The 17,205-nt window shown below is 40.6% G+C and overlaps 1 non-coding gene across 1 annotated transcript; it reads left to right on the forward strand.

Annotated features, from left to right (window-relative positions):
* The first annotated feature begins 1,406 nt into the window (after positions 1-1,406).
* LOC121027967 (U6 spliceosomal RNA) lies at positions 1,407-1,513 on the forward strand. The gene has a single exon (XR_005789027.1). It is a non-coding gene; the product is annotated as a U6 spliceosomal RNA (small nuclear RNA).
* The last annotated feature ends 15,692 nt before the right edge of the window (positions 1,514-17,205 follow it).

Raw genomic sequence — 17,205 nt, forward strand, 5'->3', positions numbered from 1 at the left:
TTTTATTTTATTTTATTTTATTTTATTTTATTTTATTTTATTTTATTTTATTATTTTTTTATTTAAATCCAAGTTAGTTAACATATTGTGTAATAATGTTTTCAGTAGAATTTAATGATTCATTGACTCCTTTCTTAATGGAGAAGGTAAGCAGTTTGGTTTGAGGTAAACGACACTAAGATGCTCTTCAGACATCCAAGTAGAGTTGTCCAGAGTTCACCACTGGAGATATAGATTTGAGAATTAGCAGCACAGAGGTTTCGTTATGTATTTATTATTCTTCTATTTACAGGAGGCCTATACTTTGCTAGACATGCAAAGATGAATAAGACACCATGTATTCAGGTGTTGAAAGATCACTAAAGAGTTAGTTAAGGAGGAAAAAAGTGAAGGACGAGTTCCAAGCAGAGAAAACAGTAAAAGAAGTGGGAAAAAATACAATGTGTATGGGGAAGTACAAAAAGTTCAATATTAGCAGAATGTAAATGCCAAAGACTAGAATGTAGAGACAAAAAACACAGAGATTGGTTATGATGTATCTCATAAGCCAGGATTCTAATTTTATGGGTAAAATTAAAGTGGAGGTATAGAAAGAAATTCAGAGTTTTAAATAAGAGAGTGACCACATTGGGTTGCATTATTGATCGTTCTGGCAGCTGTAGAGAGAACAGATTTAGGGGACCAAGAAGATATGGGGTAGGGAGACAAATAAGGAAGCTATTGCCATGACCAGGGAAAAGAGGTGGAGAGCCTGAATGAAGGCAGTAGTGCAGAACATGGAGAGATGGGATTCGAGGGCAGTAAGCAAATTCTGGGCATCAGATATGGGAACTGAAAGCGAGGAATCAAGGAGGAGTCTCAGGGGAATTAGGTGAAGTGTGGTGTGCCTCACAGACATGCAGTGAAACAGAGTTTGGAGGAGATGATAAAGACCTCACTTTGGGGTATGTTGAATTTAGCATTCCAAAGGGGAGATGACCAGTAGGAAGCTAGAAATGTGGAAACTTGTGCCTATCTTGTTCATCACATTATAACCCTAATACTTAGCAGCATGGTCCATAGCACACGATAGATATAATAGGTATTTTTAAAATACATTAATGAATTATATGTGTTCACATCACTTACAATAACAAAGATACTTAAAACTGTGAGAGTAAATGAAAACCTGTAGAAGGAGGTAAGCCAAGACCAGGACTTCTGAGAATTTCTATGAGAATAGGAGGAAGGACAAAGTCATTAAGAGCAACTTAAAAAGAATAGCATTTTGTGGCTGAAGGGTCATTCATAAAGATGGGCTGTTTCTACCAATAATAATTTCCTTTGGTCCCGACCATCAGCACTGAAGTTTCCTACACCTGGGAAAGGGTAACAACAAAATGGAATGGTTTAAAAAGTCAAATAGTGTGCTCGCTTCGGCAGCACATATACTAAAATTGAAACGATACAGAGAAGATTAGCATGGCCCCTGCGCAAGAATGACACGCAAATTCGTGAAGCGTTCCATATTTAAAAAAAAAAAAATCAAATAGTATACAGACAAGCTGCCACCTGTGAAATTTACTAAGTTTTCTCCAAACTCTTTTAAATGAAAAAAAAAATACATATATATCTCTTACTAAGTCGCTGGTTGCTGAAGGCATTAGATAGAACTTTGTTAGGAAGAATTGCTTGATGTCATGGCAGCAACTGAGAAAATGCTTGCATGAATCATATTTTGCTTCATTTCTTAGAAGTGAGGCCCTTAAATTTTTTCTCTGCCAATTCAAGTAAGTATGGCTCTTTGCTGGGCGAAGCATTGGTTTCCAGTCCAGTTCTTCAGAAGATCTGGCTCCCTCGACCTAGTAGGTTAAAGTAGTTTTCTCAAATATTAGTAATATTAGTAATATGAAGTTCCTTGTGAAAGGAAAAATATTCTTGAGGAAGTCCAAAGTTGGCTTCATTTCTCAAATTTAATTATTTAACTTTTATTACTTTTATTTCATTTTTTTCAGACTATGTAGTATTTTACTTTTAAAAATATATTTTTTAAAACATTGTCTATTTACTTATTTATTTTAAAATGTTTTTAATGTTTTTGAGACAGAGAGAGACAGACCATGAGCAGGGGAGGGGCAGAGAGAGAGGGAGACACAGAATCTGAAGCAGGCTCCAGGCTCTGAGCGGTCAGCACAGAGGCTGATGCGGGGCTCGAACCCAGAGACTGTGAGATCATGACCTGAGCTGAAGTCGGACACTTAACTGACTGAGCTACCCAGGTGCCCCATTTACTTATTTATTTTAGAGAAAGAGTGTGAGCGGGGAGAGGGGCAGCGGGAGAGGGAGAGAATCCTTTTTTTTTTTTTGAATGTTTATTTATATTTGAGAGAGAGCGAGAGAGAGCAGGGGGAGGGGCAGAGAGAGACTGAGACAATCTGAAGCAGGGTCCAGGCTCTGAGCTGTCAGCACAGAGCCAGATGTGGGGCTGGAAATCACAAACGGTGAGATCATGACCTGAGCTGAAATCAAGAGTCAGACACTTAACTGACTGAGCCACCCAGGTACCCCAGACTCTGTAATACTTTAATAAGTTGCTCCAGAATGCAATATTGAAAATTATTTGCTAATTTAAAATACTGTTGAATGAAAATGTTTTCCTTAATTACTACTATCTGGCTGCTAAGGAACTATTGCAAGTTAAAATATTCAAGATGAGACTCCTCAAGCAATACTCTCCACGAATATCATCCTAATGCTATAGTGCATCTCCTTCTGGGGTCTGCATACCTATACTGCCTACACCTTGCAATGGTGTCTCGATTCTCCCACCACCTTTCTCCCCTTAAGCTAGCATGAGACACTTGTTCATGAGGTGTTCTTTGACATCATCTGGCCATCACTTAACAAAGCATTAGTTACTGATTAATGAACAGCCTTTGCCCCTTCTTCATAGCTAACTAGATACACCAGGTAAGGCGATTCAGTAGGAGTATAAAGCAGATGCCCTGCAACAGTGATCATTTTAACATTAGGAGTTGCTAAACTAATAACAGCCTGCAATCAACTTATAAACCATTACAGTTAAACCTATAAACCATTAAAATTAAACCTATAAACATTAAAGCTAAATGCTTTCTTGTAATTGTAATAACCAATGAAAATCATGGAAATCAAAATCATAGAGCAGCATTCAGTTATGATCACATCCAGATGATTCAGAACATGTTTATTTTTATTTTTTTAATTATCACTAAAAGAAAAACATTACATTTAACAGTTCTCAGAGAACACATGAATCCTTAAATTTATAAGAATTGAATTTATAAAATTATATTTAGGACACATAAAGACCTACAGATAACCCAGTTGAGAAAAACTATTATCAAGGATGTTTTTTAGAATTGAACACAGCTGTAAGTAACAGTTTAAACTCAAGTAACAAGCTTAACCAAATAGGGGATTAATTTTTCCCATTGAACAAGTAAGTAGTCCAAGGCTCTTAAAGTGATTCCATGCTGCTATGAGGGAACCAGACTTCATTTAACTTTCTGTACCTAAATTCCTAGCATGTAACTTTTATTCTTACGATTACCTTATACTAACAAAATGTCTGCTCTACTTCCAACAATACACCTGTATTCCAAGGAGAAGGAAGAGGCAGCCAGAGGGGGGTGGGGACTATAATAAGGAAGCAAAGCACTCCCAGAATCTCTCAGTTGAAATATCTCCTAGAACTATGTCACATGGCTGCTCCTAGCTGTGAGGGAGGCTGGAAATGTGTCTACTAGTTAGGTATATTACCACTCCTAACAAAATTGAGATTCTGTTAGAAAGAAAGGAAGAGAGAAGGACATTGGATAAACTAGATTGACCTTGATGGACTTTGAAAGGAAAAACTTGGGATTCTGAATGTGACCATGCAAGCATGTTGAAATGCTAGAAAAAAAAAAGAGCTTCAGTTACTATTTTTATCTTCTACCATTGATAGAAATGGCAACTTGTTTTACTAAACTTGCCTTATATTTATACGGACCTCTGTGTCATAGAACTTTAGGGGGTGATATTCACTTTATGTGTTCCATGAATAGTGCCCCTGGAATTGGGTAACACAGCAACACTATTTGTAGTAATGCTTTTGGTATTGCAGACCTTTCATGAAGTGATATAAAACTCTTGGTTACATGCATGATTAAATATTTATTTATGCACAATTATGTCCTCAAAAAAATATAGAGCCCTAGACCCTCAAAGTTGGAAGGAACCACAGTTAAATAATTTAAAATGAATTTGCCACCATGTGCCATGTACTCTTCTATGCCCTGTCCTCTGTGCCCTATACTTACTAAACATGAAGCTTAACACACAACCTTCTATCCATTACCAGAATCCCTTCTTCAGTAGGCCTAACAGTCACTTGGTTTTGGCTTGCACACTTCCGTGATAACTGACTTGCAGGTGTTCCTGTTGGTGCTCTCTAGGTTATCTGTGACCCCTAGAAGGGGGCAACAATTCAGATGCATAAAACCACTATAGTATTACTCACGTAGAATACAGTGGAACTGTCTCCCTACCTTTGCTTACTCACCAAGTGTCGGGGTAGTTTGTTACACAAACATAGATAACTGAGATCTCATGTAACTCCCCTCAGCCTCAGTTTTCTTCTCATGAAAATGGTATGACAGCACTATCTGTGGCACAGAGTAAGTGCTTAGTAATAATCATTCTTATGATCATCATCGTTATCATTATAATCTGTATCAAAATTTGTTGTCTTGGGGCGCCTGGGTGGCGCAGTCGGTTAAGCGTCGAACTTCAGCCAGGTCACGATCTCGCGGTCCGGGAGTTCGAGCCCTGCGTCAGGCTCTGGGCTGATAGCTCAGAGCCTGGAGCCTGTTTCTGATTCTGTGTCTCCCTCTCTCTCTGCCCCTCCCCCGTTCATGCTCTGTCTCTCTGTCCCAAAAATAAATAAACGTTGAAAAAAAAAATTTGTTGTCTTGCCTCCAATCCATCATTTGAATCCATCAAAATATTAATGAATTTAAAATTGTTGTCTTTTTTTTTTTTTTAAGACAGAGCATGAATGGGGGAGGGGCAGAGCGAGAGGGAGACGAGAATCTCAACCAGGCTCTGCATGGTCAGCATGGAGCCTGAGGCAGGGCTCAAACCCACAAATCCATGAGATCATAACCTGAGCTGAAACCAATAGTCAGACATTCAACCGACTGAGCTACCCAGGCACTCCCCAAAATTAATGAATTTAAATAGCTCCTTACCTAATCTTCAGTTGAACTTGTTTCTGAGACTACATTGACTTCCACTCATTTCTGGTTTTTATTTCTACAAATCTGACATCCCAATTCATACATTTTCAATGACTCCAACTTTAAATTCAAGTATGATTTGGTATTTGGTATTTTTCTGTCATTGTCCTGTTTTATAATGAACTGCTATTTATATTTTAAAAAGGTACATATTTAAGATATTAAACTCAATTTTAGACTCCAGTTTTCACCCTCTCACACCTAACTAGAAAAATAAAGTGTTGATTTTTCTTCTCTTCCTCCATCTTCCTTCTCCCCAATTTTAGGAGAACTAGAATGAATGCACAGATACAGTTGAAAACAGAGCAGTAAAGGGGAAGTCCACCATGACATATCAATAAGCTAGACTAACAGCAAGCTTGCAGACTATGCTTATACAATTAAAGTGGGCTTTTACTTTTAGCCACTTGATACCTCAGGGACTACTGCTCAAATCCTTTTTTTACTGCCCTCCCCCAACCAAATCCTTATACACATAAGCTTTTATCAGTTATTCCATCAGCATCAGTGCTATCAACATTTTGAGTCTGATGATTCTTTTTTTTTAATTTTTTTTAACGTTTATTTATTTTTGAGACAGAGAGAGACAGAGCATGAACAGGGGAAGGTCAGAGAGAGAGAGAGACACAGAATCTGAAACAGTCTCCAGGCTCTGAGCTGTCAGCACAGAGCCCGACGAGGGGCTCAAACTCACGGACTGTGAGATCATGACCTGAGCCGAAGTCAGACGCTTAACCCACTGAGCCACCCAGGTGCCCCTGAGTCTGATAATTCTTTGTTGGGAGGGTGGAGGGTTGTTCAATGCATAATAGGATATTTAACAATACTCTGTCCTCTAGATGCCGGTAGCAACCCTCCCACCCCCACACACATTACCAAAATGTGCCCTGGGGGACAAAATTTCCCCAGGTTGAGCTAGAGAAAATCAAATAAATGACTTGAGGGCTCATAGCCTATATAGCCTTCTGGCCCATTTGTCCTGGCTGGTAGGGTCTTCTCTGCCTGGAAGCAGGAAAAGTAAAATGTACCTCTTTCATGTATTCATACTTTACTTCCAAATATCTTGGCCAAAGCTTCCAGAAGAGTGCCTGCACTGTCAGAAGTACTGCAATTAGGTGAGTAATGATGTTGAGACTAGAAAAGCTCACACCCATTGTAATGACTCTGGCTTGCTCTTCTCAGGGCCACTCTGCCATTGACAGATGGGAAAGAAAGGGAGACAAAGGACAAAAGGCTCTGAGAAATCACACAGATGGAAAAGAAGAGCTTTACCTCTGGGCAAGAAGGCTTTACTGATTCATTCCCAGCCTTAACCACACCTTTAACCACAAGCTGGGTTCCTGCCTTTCATGGCACCCTTAGTCATGTTCCCTTAGCCCTCTGCAAGCTGTAATTCTGCAACTAGAGGTATCTCTGTATTCTCTCCTTCCACCTTCCACAGAGGAACATCAGGGCTGACAAGTAGACCCTAATCTGAGAACTCTAGAGTGGGATAGGAGTCAGGGCCATCTCATATGGTTGAACAGTTTGGGGAACTGACCAAAGAGGCTAATGGAGGTCTGGTAACCTGCCTCTAACCAGATCATCATGTATGGTTTGCCAAGCTAGGATAAACGGCCTTTTCTAATTCTGAAGTAATACGGAATAAAAAATTCTGCACATGCTATAAACCAGGTTTTTTTTCCCTTAACGTCTTCTCCTCAACTTAAACAGACCCATTTCCCCAGCCATTCCTTATGTGAAGTAATTTCCAACCCCCTTGCTGATATCTGCCCAGAGCACTGAACTTAGCGTAATGTTCAGCATAATATTCCTTATCCTGACACACAGGCCTTCCACCATCTGACATCTTGTCTCTCCTCCCTCACATACACCTCATATTGCTCTAACCATAAAGCACTGAGTGAAATCCGAGTGTACCATAATGTTACAGATCTCCCACATTCTGTTCACAGATTCTTATTTGCCTAACTCTTGCTTATCTCTCAAAACTGGGTTCAAGTATCACCATTCTGGGACACCTTTCCTGACAAGCTCCCCATTCCTAATCTGATTTTCAGTGCTCCTTTCTCTGTATTTCCACCATACCCTGTGTTTATTTCTATCACAAATAGCACTTATCACATAGTTCTATAATTATTATTTCTTTTTCCCACCCTCCCCCACCATGGACCATGATTTTAGTAAGTTAAGGATATGATGGTAGCAAGTACCCCATAGCATCAAAGAGAAAACAGATTGAGAACCATTGCACTGGACTGTCAATTCCTCGAGGGCAGGGTCACATCTTTACCTCTGCATCTCCAGCAGTCCAGTACGTGGCCTGAAAGCAGATGATGCTCAGTGAATGTGGAATAAATGCAAGAATGCCTCAGGCAGAAGGGAATTGCTCTCAGGTGACTAGCCACACATTTAGTGCTTATTTTTGAGTGTCATGAGGATGCAAAGGGGACCAAGATGGAGCCAGAAAGCTGATTGAATCTTGCCATCACCCCATTCACCTATATCCGTCACAAGTGTGCAAGTTCCTTATTCATGTCAACAGAGAAAGTGTTGAACAGGTAGCTATCTGCTGAGTTAATCAATGCCACAATTTTCCCACTTTCAAGAACTGAGGTTCCTGCTACCTTCCACCATAGGCTAGCAAGAAGGTTGAACATAAAACAAAAAACAGCCCTCTCATGTATTTAATATTACTTTCTAAGTTCCTTGAGAGACAGAGAGCATTATGAGTCAGCCTCACTGAAAACTGAGCCAACCATAGCCATTCTGATCTGGATGGTGGCCCAGAACTGCTGACAGGAGTGGAACTAATCTGAGCCTGAGAATTGCACTGTGACTTCTGTCCTCCTCCTCTCTGTGGGGTGGGGGAGGGTGGGAAGAAAAGGCATTTTTTTTAAGAGTGTAAGAAGTGGGATTCTGGCACCTTAGGTGGGAAAAACCAGTGTGGAGACTTTCTCTGGAGAATGTTTTTGATCAGTAAGTGTTGTACACTGGATTTACTACTTCAGTCCCTAGAGGATTTCCAGACAGGGCCCAACCTGGGAGTTCCAGAGCTCTAATTAGCTACTAATTGGTTATTTAAGTAGTAATAGTTTGTCCAGTGTTCAGATCCTGAAATATAGTGAAGAAATTATTTTGCTTCCTAAGATCTTACTGGAAACCTAGGCTTACATGAAGCTTCGTGTTTATCAAGTACCTACTACTGTATTATGGAGGACCCTGAAATCTTATGATCCTCTTGCCCCTCAGAAATGGACTCAAATATCTCTCCTCTAATAGAACACGACCAAGACAAATGTTCTGGCTATAGCTGGTCTATAATTAAAATGACAGCCTTACAGCAAAGACTTATCTGCTAGATTCCCTAGAAAAATGAAATCAGATTTCCAAAGCCTAGCACTAGCAGAGCTCAGAGAAGTCACCTTCTTACTCTAACAAAGTAGGAAGGGCACCAGTAAACACCCAGGGCTTTAACTTTGACCCACATTCTGCCCAGAGAAGGAAATCTGGGCTTCAGTGCAGGGATCTGGATCCTGGGCTCTGTCATGGCTGTGACAGGGCTGGAGAAGAAATCCCCACCCCCACCCTCCCTTGACTCTGGGCCAGCCTCCTCCTTCATTGTGCACAACTTTGATCCAGGAGCAGACTGGCACCCTGGCCTTTGAAGCACTAGGACTTTGATCTCTGGAGCTGAATGAGCTGAATACACCTAGTGCCAAACCTGCTTTTGATAACCTCCTTATGGGGCGCCTGGGTGGGGCAGTCGGTTAAGCGTCCGACTTCAGCCAGGTCACGATCTCGCGGTCCATGAGTTCGAGCCCCGCGTCAGGCTCTGGGCTGATGGCTCAGAGCCTGGAGCCTGTTTCCGATTCTGTGTCTCCCTCTCTCTCTGCCCCTCCCCCGTTCATGCTCTGTCTCTCTCTGTCCCAAAAATAAATAAACGTTGATAACCTCCTTTTTTTTTTTTTAATGCTTATTTATTTATTTTTGAGAGAGAGGGAAAGAGCATGAGTTGGGGGAGGGGCTGAGAGAGAGAGAGAGAGAGAGAGAGAGAGAGAGAGACTCTCAGGCAGGCTCCACTTTATCAGCACAGAGTCCAGTGCAGGGCTTGAAGAAACCATGAGATCATGATCTGAGCTGAAATCAAGAGTTGGATGCTTAACTGACTGAGCCACCCAGGGGCCCTGGAAACCTCCTGTTTTTCCCCCCCACTTAACAATGTATCATAGACATTTTTCCACTACAACACTTACAGATCTACTTTCTCCTTGGGGCTATATTGTTTTTATTGTATGGATATACAATAATTTATTTTGCCAATTCCCTTCTTATGAACATTTGGGTAATTTTTCTCTCCTTTAAACAACACAGTAAATATCCTGGTTGCTTTTTTTTTTTATTATTTCCTTTGACTAAATTCCTTAAAATTGCTGGATCAGAAGTGATGCACATTTAAAATTTTAATATATATTACCAAATTACCCTGTAGAAAGATTATACTATTTTGGGGGCATCTAGGTAGCTCAGTTGGTTAAGTGTAGACTCTTATTTTGACTCAGGTCATGATCTCACAGTTCATGAGTTTCAGCCCCGCATTGGGCTCTGCACTGACAGTGCACAGCCTACTTGGGATTCTCTCTCTCACTCTCTCTCTCTCAAAATAAATAAATAAACTTAAAGAAAGAAAGAAAGAAAGAAGGAAAGAAAGAAAGAAAGGAAGGAAGGAAGGAAGGAAGGAAGGAAGGAAGGAAGGAAGGAAGGAAGGAAGGATTGTACTGTTTTGCATTCCCATCAACAGTATATGAGTAGATCCCTTTTTCATATTGTCCCTAACACTGGGGCTTGATCTTTTTAATTTTATCAACCTCATGGGGAAAATGATTTGTATGGGGAAAATTATTTTTATTAGTATATTTGAATAACACTTTTATTGCCATTTTTCTTTTTTTCTATTGAGAACTACTTGTGAAGAACTTTGCATATTTTTTCAAAATATTTCTTTTTCTTAATTTTATAGCAATTCCTTACAAAGTAAGCTTTGAACTCTTTAATCATTAAATATTACAATCTTTTCCTACTTTGTTATTTGTCTTTTAATCTTGCTTATGCTGGTTTTGCTGTGTAATTTTCACTTTTATCTAGTGAAAACTGTCAATAGTTTCCTTTACACTTTCTAACTTTGGTTGTAAAGTTAAGAAAGGCCTTTTCTACCCCCAAGATTATACAAATATTCTTCTGTTTCTTCTTTTAGCATTCTGTTTGTTGTTTAATATTCAAACCTTTAAACCTTCTGAAATCTGCCTTTATGTATAGTATAAAGTAGGAGTTGAACTTTTTTTTCTCAAATGGTTAGTCAATTATCCAGACGTTAAAAATTTTTTTTTCTAAATGTTTATTTATTTTGAGAGAGGGAGAGAGAGCATATGTGCACACACAAGGAAGTGAGGGGCAGAGAGAGAGGGAGAGTGAGAATCCCAAGCAGGCTCTGCACTGTCAGCACAGAGCCCAACATGGGGCTCAGTCTCACGAACCGTGAGCTCATGACATGAGCGAAGACCAAGAGTTGGACACTCAACCAACTGAGACACCCAGGTGCCCCTATCCAGACATTTTAATGTTATATATAAGTCTCTTTATGAATTGACCTTATCCTACCTCTGCAATTTCATCTCCCACTTTTCTGCCTGGAATTTTATGCCCCCTTCTTATCAAACCATAGATAATTTCTGGAATGTAACACGCTGCTTTATTCCTCCACAATTTGGCACATTAGTTTCTCTACCTAGAATACCCTTCCCGAGCTCCCTTTAATTCCCTGATCAACAACTGTTTATCCTTCCAGAATATTCCTGGCACATGGCAGGTATCATTAAATGCTGGTCAATTGAATGAATATATCAATCACTTCTACCCACTTTTAGCACAGAGTGGGTCTGTGGGTGATATGTGCAATGGAAGGATGTAAAATTGGGAAGTGAAGTTGACAGGGGAAATCCGCACTGCCATATGATTTAGGCTGTCAGCTTCCTGCTGTGGTTCTGCTCTTGCTTGCCAGACCTGCTCACATCACTCCTTCCTCTTCCCCTCCCTTTTCCAGCCCCAGACCAATAGGTTGCATTGGTTGGCATTCAGTTGGCTGCAGCCTTCTTTCCACTTCACTGCACATCAACCTTTGTGACTATGATTCCTGCCCTGATACAACCATAGCTCTATACTAACAGCTGCTGCTCTACAGAAAGGTGTGTTTGCACACATGTGTTAGTATAAGAGAGAGAGAGAGAGAGAGAGAGAGAGAGTTGGAGACAGTGCAACCTTTCTTCAGAGTCCTCCTCCATTTGGGAGTCCTGCTGTCTCTCTCAGGTCTGGAGAGCAGTTTCAGCAGCTTTACTGGGTGAGGAGGGGCATGGTTTTCTTTAGCCTCCCTTGCAGCAATCTACTCTGAATACAAATAATCACTACCATTCACTAAGTCCCTACTATGCACTAACAGGTACTTTACATCCATTGTTTCATTTAATCCAAAAACATATCAGCAAGGTGGATATTAAAATCTCTATTTCAGGGGAGCCTGGGTGGCTCAGTGGGCTAAGTGTCCAACTCTTGATTTTGGCTCAGGTCATGATCTCACGGTTTGTGAGTTTGAGCCCCGTATCTGGCTCTGCACTGACAGCATGGAACCTGCTTGGGATTCTCTCTCTCTCTCCCCACCATCTCACACTCTCTCTTTCTCTCAGAATAAATAAATAAACCTTAAAAAAAATTCACAGATGAGAAATTTTCCCAAGGTCACACAGCTACTAAGGGGTACAGCAAGGATTTAAATACAGTTCTATCTAAACAACAACTGTCTTAAATGATTCAGAACCAACCTAGTTGGGCAGCCTCAAGCCTAGAGGTTTAGGGCTGTGAGACTCTCAGCTCCCCAGCCTGATATTCTAGGAAGTCTACAACTACTATCCAGCTTCTTGAGTAGTACACTTCTGTGCACATTCCTCATTCATTGATTCAACAACCTTTGTTGAGCTCAGTCAAATGTACACTCTCTTTGAAAGTAGCCAAAAATTTTAATCCCATCTCCACCACTATGTTACCTTCAGCAAGCCACTAGACCTCTCGGACACTCAATATACTTCACTCTGAGGATGATAACACCAATGTTTTGGATTAGTCTGAGGATTAAATGAGATATTGAGATAAGAAGGCATCAATTACTTTTAAAATATTTATTAGTCTGCTCTCTTAGCAAAGGCATGAGAGTCCACACTACTCAAAGATATTGCTCCTGCAATTATTTTCTATTTCTCCTGAATTGTTAATTTTCCTCACTCAGCTGGATCAGTACATAACCTACTGTAATAGTGTATCTGCCAAATCAGGGGGGAAAATCCCACCCTTAACTTCATTACTCCTCCAACTACTGTCCCATTTTGCTAGAGCAAAGTTCCTGAAAGGGTTGCCTATATGCACTTTATCTACTTCCTCACCTCTAATTCTTTTCTTTTTAAAAGTTTTTTGGGGCGCCTGGGTGGCGCAGTCGGTTAAGCGTCCGACTTCAGCCAGGTCACGATCTCGCGGTCTGTGAGTTCGAGCCCCGCGTCAGGCTCTGGGCTGATGGCTCAGAGCCTGGAGCCTGTTTCCGATTCTGTGTCTCCCTCTCTCTCTGCCCCTCGCCCATTCATGCTCTGTCTCTCTCTGTCCCAAAAATAAATAAACGTTGAAAAAAAATTAAAAAAAATAAAATAAAATAAAATAAAAATTAAAAAAAAAGTTTTTTATTTGTTACTTATTTTTTAGAAAGACAGAGAGAGTGGCACAAGAACAGACACTCAGATCAATGGAACAGAGTAGAGAACCTGGAAATGGACCCATAAACGTATGGCCAACTAATTTTTGACAAAGCAGGAAAGAATATCCAATGGAATAAAGACAGTCTCTTCAGCAAGTGGTGCTGGGAAAACTGGACAGCGACCTGCAGAAAAACGAACCCGGACCAGTTTCTTATACCATACACAAAAATAAACTCAAAATGGATGAAAGACCTAAATGTAAGCCAGGAAGCCATCAAAATTCTCGAGGAGAAAGCAGGAAAAAACCTCTTTGATCTTGGCCACAGCAACTTCTTACTCAACTTGTCTCTGGAGGCAAGGGAAACAAAAGCAAAAATGAACTACTGGGACCTCATCAAAATAAAAAGCTTCTGCACAGCGAAGGAAACAATCAGCAAAACTAAAAGGCAACGGACAGAAAGGGAGAAGATATTTGCAAACAACATATCAAATAAAGGGTTAGTATCCAAAATCTATTAAGAACCTATCAAACTCAACACCCAAAACACAAATAATCCAGTGAAGAAATGGGCAAAAGACATGAATAGACACTTCTCCAAGGAAGACATCCAGATGGCCAACCGACACATGAAAAAATGCTCAACTTCACTCATCATCAGGAAAATACAAATCAAAACCACAATGAGATATGACTAACATTAACAACTCAGGCAACAACAGATGTTGGCGAGGATGTGGAGAAAGAGGATCTCTTTTGCATTGTTGGTGGGAATGCAAGCTGGTGCAGCCACTGTGGAAAACAGTATGGAGGTTCCTCAAAAAACTAAAAATAGAACTACCTATGACCCAGAAATTGCACTATTAGGTATTTATCCAAGGGATACAGGTGTGCTGTTTCGAAGGGACACATGCACCCCCATGTTTATAGCAGCACTATCAACAATAGCCAAAGTATGGGAAGAACCCAAATGTCCATCAATGTATGAATGGATAAAAAAGATGGGGTATATATATACAATGGAGTACTACTTGGCAATCAAAAAGAATGAAATCTTGCCATTTGCAACTACATGGATGGAACTGGAGGTATTATGCTAAGTGAAATTAGTCAGAGAAAGACAAATATCATATGACTTCACTCATATGAGTACTTTAAGACACAGAACAGATGAACACAAGGGAAGGGAAACAAAAATAATATGAAAATGGAGGGGGACAAAACATAAGAGACTCTTAAATATGGAGAACAAACTGAGGGTTGCTGGAGGGGTTGTGGGAGGGGGAATGGCTAAATAGGTAAGGGGCATTAAGGAATCTACTCCTGAAATCATTGTTGCACTATATGCTAACTAATTTGGATGTAAATTAAAAAGAGAGAGAGAGAGAGAGAGAGAGAGAGAGAGAGAGAGAGCAGGGGAAGGGCAGAGAGAGGGTAAGAACCTGAAGCAGACTCTGTGATGTTAGCGCAGAGGTGGGACCTCGAACTCACGATACTGAGATCATGACCTGCACTGAAATCAAGGGTCAGATGCTTAACTGACTGAGCCATCCAGGTACCCTTCCAACTCTTTTCTTAATTCACTCTAATCAAGCTTTGTCTACAACTTCACTGCAGCTTCTATGTCAAGCTCTCCAATGGCTGCCATTATGCCAAATCCAATAGTCCAGCCTCAGTCTTCATCTTACACGACCTCTCAGCAGCATTTGTCCTAGTTAATCATTCTTTCCATGAAAATATTTATTTGACTTCTGGAATTCTGCACTCTATTTATTTTTCTTTTATTTTATTGTTCATTCCTTTTCTGGGTCCTTTTCCCGACTTCTAAATTTTACAGGCCCTCCAGATCAGAGTCCTTGGTCCTCATTTCTCTTATGTCTCACTCACTTCCTAAGTAAGCTCATCTAATTTCAGGATTTTAGACATCATTTATACAGCCCTTACCTCACCACTGGGCTCCAGACTCATATATTCAATAAGTCTACTTGGATCTCCTCTTTTAATGTCTTACAGGCATTTCAAATTCAACTTGTCCAAAAATCATTCTTTTCTTCCTCCCACTCATGTACTGCTTTCCCAGTTTTCCCCCCTTACTAAAGGACACCAATATTTGCACAGTTGCTCAGGTCAAAATCCCAGGAGTCATTCTTTATTACTCTTTCCTTCATATTCCTTCCTCATCTACTCTATCCTGTCAGCTCTGTCTTTAATTTTTTTTTGTAATGTTTATTATTTTTGAGAGAGAGAGAGAGACAGAGACCAAGCAGGGAAGGGGCAGAGAGAGAGGGAGGCACAGAATCCGAAGTAGGCTCCAGGCTCTGAGTTGCCAGCACAGAGCCCGAAGTGGGGCTCCAACTCACAGACAGCGAGATCATGACCTGAGTTGTAGTTGGCCACCCAACCAACCGAGCCACCCAGGCGCCCCGAGCTCTTTAAAATGTATCCTAGGGATGCCTGGCTGGCTCAGTCGGTAGACATGCAACTCTTGATCTTGGGGTTGTAAATTCAAGCCCCATGTTGCATGTAGAGATTATGTAAAAATAAAATCTTTAAAAAAATGTGTCCTGGGGTGCCTGGGTGGCTCAGTTGGTTGAGCATCCAGCTCTTGGTTTCAGCTTAGGTCATGATCTCATGGTCGTGAGATCGAGCCCCACATTGGGCTCTGTGCTGACAGTGTGGAGCCTGCTTGGGATTGGGATTCTCTTTCTCTCCCTCTCCCTTTGCCCCTCTTCTGCTCACATTCTCTCTCTCTCTCTCTCTCTCTCTCTCTCTCTCTCTCTCAAAAAAAAAAAAAATGTATCCTAGGGGTGCCTGGGTGGCTCAGTGGGTTGAGTTCTAACTTTGGCTCAGGTCATGATCTCATGGTTTGTGACTTTGAGCCCAGCATCAGGCTCTTTGCTGACAGCTCAGAGCCTGGAGCCTGCTTTGGATTCTGTGTCTCATTTTCTCTCTGCCCTTCCCCAACTTGTGCTCTGTCTCTCTGTCTCTCAAAAAAACAAAACAAAACAAAACAAAACAAAACAAAAGTATCCTGAATCTGGGGTACCTAGCTGGCTCAGTTGGTAGAGCATGTGACTCCTGATCTTGAGGTCATGAGTTTGAATGCCAAGTTGGGTGTAGAGGTTACTTAAAAATAAAATCTTTTTTTTTTTTTTACTAAAAATAAAAGCTTTAATTAAAAAAAAGTATCCTCAATATGACTTCTTACCTCTGTATTGCTTCCATCTTTTTCTAAGTCACTACCACCTCAACTGTGGTTTACTCATAACTTCCTAACTATTCCTCACACAGCAGCCAAAAATGCAGGCTAGATGCCAGGGCAAGATCTTGCTTGGTTACTGTAGCCCCTGGCCTAAGCCTCAACTCAACTTTTGTTACAGAATCCTGACCCAGGGGAGCTTTACTAGCATTTACATATCCAAAAAGGATGGATATATAAATTAGAAAATCAATATATTAATTCATCATGGAAAGATTACATTTCAAGGATTGCCATGTTCCTGCTGGCCCTCCAGAAGACTCTCTTCTTGGCATTAAGGAATATAGGAAGCAAAATATTACTAGGAACTTTGCTTTAATGGATATGGAATCAACTTGATGATCAATTTGATGTATATGGAATGTATGGGTGTATATTCACTCTGGCTGAAGGAAAGCCAGATGGAATCTCAAGCCCCCAACCCCCCTTTCAGAGGTGCCCTTGCCCAGTTACTGCCTCCCTTCCATAGCAATTTCTAGCATCTCAATTCCTTTAATCATTGCCATGAGAATGATGCTAATTAAGTTGGCTCCCTAGGTATGCTCTGACAGATTACAGTTTGTTAGAGTTTTAGCAGAAGTTTGCTATCCTGATGGACTCCAAGGAGTGTTTCACCCTTTGACTTCAGGGGTGACAGAATCATCTGCCCACATGACCAATTTTTCCCCATCTAGAAGGTACTTCACTTTTCCAGTAATGAAGTGCCTAATTCAGACTTTTACTACACAGGCTTTGGCCTGCTGTGGCCTGATTTCTAACCATCACTCTATCTGTTTTGTATATACCCAATTAATCTTCCCAATGAACTCCTTTAATCATGTTTTTTTACTTCTGAGAAACCTTACTGTCTCTACAAAA

The sequence above is a fragment of the Herpailurus yagouaroundi genome, unplaced genomic scaffold (assembly GCF_014898765.1).
Source record: "Herpailurus yagouaroundi ecotype Mexico unplaced genomic scaffold, PumYag 77, whole genome shotgun sequence".
NCBI classification, from domain to species: Eukaryota; Metazoa; Chordata; class Mammalia; order Carnivora; family Felidae; genus Herpailurus; species Herpailurus yagouaroundi.